The 5,714-nt window shown below is 36.8% G+C and overlaps 1 long non-coding RNA gene across 1 annotated transcript; it reads right to left on the bottom strand.

The window, feature by feature from the left end:
* Positions 1-1,101: 1,101 nt before the first annotated feature.
* Positions 1,102-5,475, bottom strand: LOC122107633. Its single transcript, XR_006147394.1, has 3 exons — positions 5,421-5,475; positions 4,981-5,069; positions 1,102-1,181 (listed from the first exon to the last, which is right to left on the bottom strand). It is a non-coding gene; the product is annotated as an uncharacterized LOC122107633 (long non-coding RNA).
* Positions 5,476-5,714: the final 239 nt, after the last annotated feature.

The raw sequence follows: 5,714 nt of genomic DNA, 5'->3' as shown, positions 1-5,714 counted from the left end.
CATCTGAACTATAGCAAACTCCTAAATCAATAAATGAAAAATATTTCACAAGAACCCATGAACTTTATAGAAAGTAGATTTGATCGTTTAAATAGGGATACAGGTGGACCCATTGCAACAATGAGTGAGATGTACAAATCGTTATGTGGAAAAATGAACTTTACAACTTGGGCAGAGGGAGGGAGGAGGTACGGTGGGGGAGGATGCACGAGGGAAGTGGGGGAAGATGGGAAGGGATAGGAAGGGGAAACAAAGAAGGAGGCAACAATGCTTGATAAGAAATGTACTCATTGGGGCTGGGAAGGTGGCTCAGTGGTAGAGCACTTGCCTTGCATGCATGAGGCCCTGGGTTCAATTCCTCAGCACCACACAAGCAGAAAAAAAAAGCTGGAAGTGGCACTGTGTCTCAAATGGTAGAGTGCTAGCCTTGAGCTGAAGAGCTGAGGGACAGCGCCCAGGCCCAGAGTTCAGGCCCCACGACTGGACCCCCCCCCACACACACACAAAAAGAGAAAGAAATGTACTCATTATCTTGCCCATGTAATTGTAACCACTCTGCATGGTATTTTCACAATTAAAAAAGAAAGAAAAAAAAGAAAGTAGATGGATCAAAACTTAAAAAAATAAGTTTACCAAAAAAAATGGCTTTACTGGAAAAGAAATAGTTGTTTTAGATATTTTATATTGCCTTTTGCTTGTCAGATTGTTTGTGTCTGATTAGCATGATTTATTTGGATGATTTTCTTAACATTTTAAGAGAAACTGATCTTCTGTGGTGTTGGAAACACTTTGTTAATATAATGTGTCAGAATCATAAACCATCAAAAGAGAGTGTTTGGTTTCTATGCAACCCTAGGAAAAAATAGTTTCTACTGTTGTTTCTTGCAGAAAAGATTGTGTGTGTGTGTAGGGGAGTGGTAAGACCTGAGAACAGATATAGATGCAAACAAGTACGAAGGAGGCAAACCTTTTCCACATCACAAATGAAAAAAAAAAAAAGACCAAGTTCCGACTACAACCAATGTGATCAGTCACCTTCAGAGTTTCTGAAATGGTCTATTATTTGGTAAGGGCTGGTTTCTGGAAATGTCTTTTTTTAACATTCACTCTATAGTCCTCCAAGCACAGTTCCATCATACTTCTTTGTGACTCAGGCCTTCTTTGTCTGTGAAGCCCAGGACCTAAAATTTACAACATATAACACATGCAACTGATAAATTCTTTTCACATACAAACAGCTCTTAAGTAATGTATAGCTGAAAATGAGTAGAGTGTATACAAACAAACAATTTACAAAAGAGACATACAACTAGCTAAAAAAACATTTTAGAAAATTATTCACCCTCACTAGCAATCAAGGAAATATGACAGATAAAGTATTTTGAGATGGTTATTGACCCAGGTGGCAAGAGTGGAAAAATAACAATATGTCCACTTAAAGAATATTTAGCTTCTTCTTCCCTTGCAGAGATAACCTGACAGCAATGATGACAATAGGACAATAAACACAAGTCATCTTTAAAAAAAATTTAATGTGTTTGAAACAGCAATAGCATTTTTAAGAATTTATGTCCAGTACTGGTGACTCAGGCCTGAACTCCTACGCAGGAAGTTAATATCTGAGGATTGCAGTTCAAAGCCAGCCAGGCAGGAAAGAGCCTGTGGGACTCTTATCTTTAACCAGCAAAAAGCCAGAAGTGAAGCTGAGATTTAAATGGTGGAGTGTCATCTTGAACGAAAAATGCTATAAGGGACTGTGCTCACGCCCTAAGTCCAAGTCCCTGTACTGGCACACACACACACACACACACACACAAAGTATATTGTATAAAAGATACACAAAGATCAAAGGTATTGTTGAGAAGAGGAGTTCTTCTGCAGTGAGAATTTGGAAACAGTGTAGCTTTCTTTCTGGGACTTGCAAAATAATAGGATATTTTTATGCTGGAAATTTATTATTCAGTGATTTACATGGTATTCTCAGGGAACAGTAAGCATATGGAAACATGACTATGAAATATGAAGTATAAAAGGAAGGTTTCTAAAAAGAAGTAAAATTTTGGTTATAAAAATGATCTGCATAGAAAATACGGAAATGCAAATTAAATTTTAATGCCAGATGTCTTTTGGTATGGAAATACATTTGACTTTTATACCTTTCTTTATTCTTTATGTTATTTTTCTACTCTATGTAGAACATGAGTTATTTTAAGAGTCAGAAAAGATAGTAAATGGTATTTAACCAGAGTAGGAGGAGAGGATCTGATATTTTAGTAGTATTTCATCATCAACATGTTATGAATTTTTTTGCTTTGTTTTTGGGCCAGCAGAGTATGTTTGTCATGGTCACATATTAGTCAGCCGGTAGGATTTGTGTTACCTGCATAGTCCAAATGTCATGCCTTTTACCCAGGCAGAAGTGGGAACATATGCATTTTAATTTGGGATGGGAAAGAGCACCAAGTTTCTAGAGGCCTCAGTTGCTTTCTGCCTCTAGGAACTAACACCTATGGACTCTTGCTGCTCTCCTGAGGCTGTGTCAGAAGTGTCAGGAGAGACACCATTTCTGCTATTTCTCTTCAGTAACAAGTGTGAACCTTATACTGATATTGCAGTATTTCTTTAATATCTTTTTAACAGCACAATCATTTTACAAAGAAATTCATTTAATAAATTTAAAAAGAAACTCAAGTAAGCAATTTTTTCATAGAAACTTAGTATACAAGTATAGTTGAATACAGGCTCTCCCAAATACCTCCCCTACACAAATGAAACAAATTCCCAACATGCACACACAAAACCCACAATCTAACCACCTAGAGATAATTCTGTTGTGTTTCATCTTTCTTTTGTATTTGCCTATGTAAATTGTACAAAATAATAGTTTTATAGCATGAATATCAGTACTACCCATGCATACAACTTATAAATAAACATATGAATAAAAATAGGCTAGTGAAGTTTGCTCTGTTCTTCCCCCTTTCCTCTGGCACAGGGTTTTATGATCAAAGAACTTTGAGAATGAAGATAAGAAAATGAAAGGCAAAATATCTAGTTAATGTAACTGCACAGGGTTTGGTTTGCTGCTGCCCTATTGAGTCCATGGCTCTTGAGAGGGTAATGAAGGAAGTGTTGTTATTAGCCAAAAGCTGATGTGTTGAAAGACGGCAGGATCTAGCTTTCCTGTGACCAGCTCACTTCTTAGCCTAATGGAGAATCTTTTCTTTGACTTATCAAGGGAAGACTTAGAGGTTGCAGAGTAGAAATTTCATAAGGTGCTCAATGTTTCAAAACCTAGCTTATTCTGAATAAATGGCTGTGGACATCTCATCTCCTGCCCATAAGGCAATGAGAAGGGCAATCCAATAGATGTGAAGAGGGTGTAAATGATTGGCACTTTGGTATTGATTGTGATACGTATCTCATTTTTGTTGTCAGTGTTGCTGGCATGCACCCTTCCAGGTAGAACCTTTTTGCAATCACTTGAGACTTGGGAGTGCTAGGTTGGGAAAGGGAGGGCTGTGAATTTCTTGCTAACATTAGTGTGTTATTTACATATAGAAAGTTAGAGTTCAGTAGGCAGCTCATCCTTGAAAGATAGAGCAGTCAAGGGGCCAGGGGAAACTTCAGAGAAATGGTTTGCAGTGATGGGGAGGTCTATGTGCTTTCAGTGGGACAGTTCCCTCCAAAATCTCAGAAAGGACACGATGGTGGTCCACAGTTCTGCGCTGCCTCACATCTTAATCTGTAGTCAGTTTACAGCTGTTCAGTAATTATTGAACACTTTACTGTGTAGCTCAGGCAGGCGTTGAATTCCATCCCCCTGTGTACTAGAAACTGTTTATTCTTTTTCCTGGCCATATATATTTTATAAACTGTTCTGCATGTATGATTTATTTCAAAACTAAACAAATAGGAAGAAAAAAGTGAGCATGAGTGTAATAAAAAGTATCAAAGGGAGTTTTTGTCCATATGACAATGTGTTTGCACAGTATTTTCAGTTAATTTCATACTAGACTTATGAGGTAGAAATATTTATTATGAACCAAGAGTAGTGGTAATGTTTTGTAAATCCAGCACTCAAGGCGTGGAGACAGGTGTGTGAATTCAAGGCTAACCTGAGCTATATAGAAAGACCCTGTCACAAACAAACAAATAATCACTTCAGATAGTCTCAGGAGTATAGAGAAATGGTAGATCTTACTTGTTTTTATGGAAGTATTAATCAGGAATATATGTATGGATATATATATGTATGATTATGGTATTTCATCTTGCAAAATACCTTTACTTAGCATTCTCAGATCAGTGTGTAATCCAAAAGCTTTACAAAATCAATAATAGACTAATAATAAATAACATATAATTATATTATATTACATATAATAATTATTATTACACTAAATAATAATGATAAATAAAACTAAGCAGGAAAGTTTGTGAGACTCATCTCCAATAACCAGCAAAAAAAACCCATAACTGGAGCTGTGGTATAGTGCCAAGCCTTGAAGGACAGTGCCCAGGCCCCAAGTTCAAGCTTTTATACCAGCACAAAAGAACAAACAAACAAACAAAACCACTAATAATTGTAACCAAATCTATAATGAAACTGATAACTTTGTTTCTCTTTTAGCAGCTAGTGCCATTCTTCTTCCCCAGTTAAAGTTCAAAGTGCACATTTTTTTTGAAACCCAGGGAAAAAATGTGAATAGATTCTCTACCTTCAATTGCTTCTAATTACCAACTTTCCTTAATAGTTCAGCAGTAAAGTAATAGAGCCCTGTTCACCTTTACTATTGATGACACCTCTGAGGTATTGTGTGGATAGATAGATAGATAGATAGATAGATAGATAGATAGATAGATAGATAGATAGATAGATAGAGATAGAGATAGAGATATACATATATGATGGATTTGGAGATAATAATGGGATTTGTCTAGCTTATACTAGCTGAAACCATAGACCTCTTTACTTACAACCTGCTCCACGGGTGACATTTTGGTATCAGAAGACCAAAACTCCCAGTCACAGATCTCAACAAGGCTTCCATTTTCAGAACATCTGTCTGGGTAGAGTCATGAAGTAAGATTACACATGTACAGTCCTTGCCCCCAGTCATCTTTCCTATACTGCAGACCCTGCTTTCCTATCCCACAAACACCCCTCAGTTATATCCTCAGGGAGACAGCTTGGAAAGTGGATTTCCCTCCATCTTCTGTATGGCCACCCTGTGCATAAACTCTCAGCAAAACTTACTGCTTCAGGGGTTGGCATACAAAACAGGCTTGATTCAGGAATCCTATCATCTTCCAAGAGTCTTTAATCATTAACAGGATATTTTAAAATTCAATTAATGCAAAGCCAAAACCATTGCCAGCTTGTGAAATAACTTTAAAAAAATCTTTAAAATATTTACCATAATTTTATCAGTCTGGCTTTCAAGAGCAAAGAACGTTTCCGATTTATCTCAGTTCCCACAGCAATAGAGGATGCTTATGAAAAACCTAAGTAAGAGGAAGTTTGGCATTATCTGGTTTCTGAACAGAAAGTTCCTCATTATATATGTACAGAAAGTCCCCTTGAGACTGACCTAGCAATAGAAATAGTGTCAAGGATAAAAACAGAAAAGTGTTTATGGTGTTCATTCCCTACTGAGAATATAAATGAGTAAAGACATTATTATTAAACCCCCTTTTGAATTGGATTTTCC

Source organism: Dipodomys spectabilis, unplaced genomic scaffold (genome assembly GCF_019054845.1).
Source record: "Dipodomys spectabilis isolate Male_0828 unplaced genomic scaffold, ASM1905484v1 ptg000052l, whole genome shotgun sequence".
NCBI classification, from domain to species: domain Eukaryota; kingdom Metazoa; phylum Chordata; class Mammalia; order Rodentia; family Heteromyidae; genus Dipodomys; species Dipodomys spectabilis.
This window is presented reverse-complemented; position numbering and strand designations above follow the sequence as displayed.